Source organism: Physeter macrocephalus, chromosome 17 (genome assembly GCF_002837175.3).
Source record: "Physeter macrocephalus isolate SW-GA chromosome 17, ASM283717v5, whole genome shotgun sequence".
Lineage (NCBI taxonomy): Eukaryota > Metazoa > Chordata > Mammalia > Artiodactyla > Physeteridae > Physeter > Physeter macrocephalus.
Genome location: NC_041230.1, coordinates 30,133,114 through 30,134,380, shown reverse-complemented (window position 1 = coordinate 30,134,380; position 1,267 = coordinate 30,133,114).

Here is a 1,267-nt window from a genome sequence, read left to right as displayed (position 1 = left end):
TTTTGATTTGCATTTCTCTAATGATTAATGATGTTGAGAATCCTTTCATGTGTTTGTTGGCAATCTGTATATTTTCTTTGGACAGCTACATGTAAAAGAATGAAATTAGAACACTCCCTAACACCATACACAAAAATAAACTCAAAATGGATTAAAGACCTAAATGTAAGGTCAGACACTATAAACCTCTTAGAGGAAAACATAGGCAGAACATTCTACAACATAAATCACAGCAAGATCCTTTTTCACCCACCTCCTAGAAAAATGGAAATAAAAACAAAAATAAACAAATGGGACCTAATGAAACTTAAAAGCTTTTGCACAGCAAAGGAAACCATAAACAAGACGAAAAGACAACCCTCAGAATGGGAGAAAATATTTGCAAACAAAGCAACTGAAAAAGGATTAATCTCCAAAATATACAAGCAGCTCATGCAGCCCAATATCAAAAAAACAAACAACCCAATCCAAAAATGGGCAGAAGACCTAAATAGACATTTTTATCTAGACTGCTGAGAAGGAGTTTCAAGTTGAAAAGAAAGTGTAACAGAAAAGTGCATTATAAACTGGCAATAACATATGTACAAAGGCAGATGGGTTTGAGAGACTGGGACCAGTTTGGTCCCCAAACATATTAAATGTCATGCAAAATTCTTGTTTATGTTTGTATCAATGCATATAATTAAAATTTCATTCATGAAAGTATAAAATGGAATGGAGATGGAGTCCATCCCCCAGATTAGTTGCCTTTTGTAATCAAGCCCAGCCCAGACCCAGACATACAAAGCTTAACTTTGTTATTAGACCACCGCGATTTAGCCAGTCATCTGGAATTGTGACAGGGACAGAAGGTAGAAGCCCCACGGTCAATCTGATATGGAGTGTTTAAAAAAACCTACGAACCATGTCTCCATTAATTTGATCATGTCATAGAACCATTGTAACCGTAAGTAACGGTCTCTCTGTATGGGGCACCATGATAGACATTCCTTTAAGAGAGTCCTCATCATCCTTGCATGATTAAAATCTAAGTCACAGAAAACTGATACAGACAGATTCCAAGAACATCTGAATATAAAGTTCCATCCAATTACATTTATTTATTTTACTTATTTTTGGCTGAGTCAGGTCTTAGTTGCGGCACACGGGATCTTTGTTGAGGCATGTGGGATTTTCATCGTGGTGCGCCGGCTTCTCTCTAGTTGTGGTGTGCGGGTTTTCCCTTCTCTAGTTGTGGCGCTCAGGCTCCAGGGTGCATCGGCTCTGT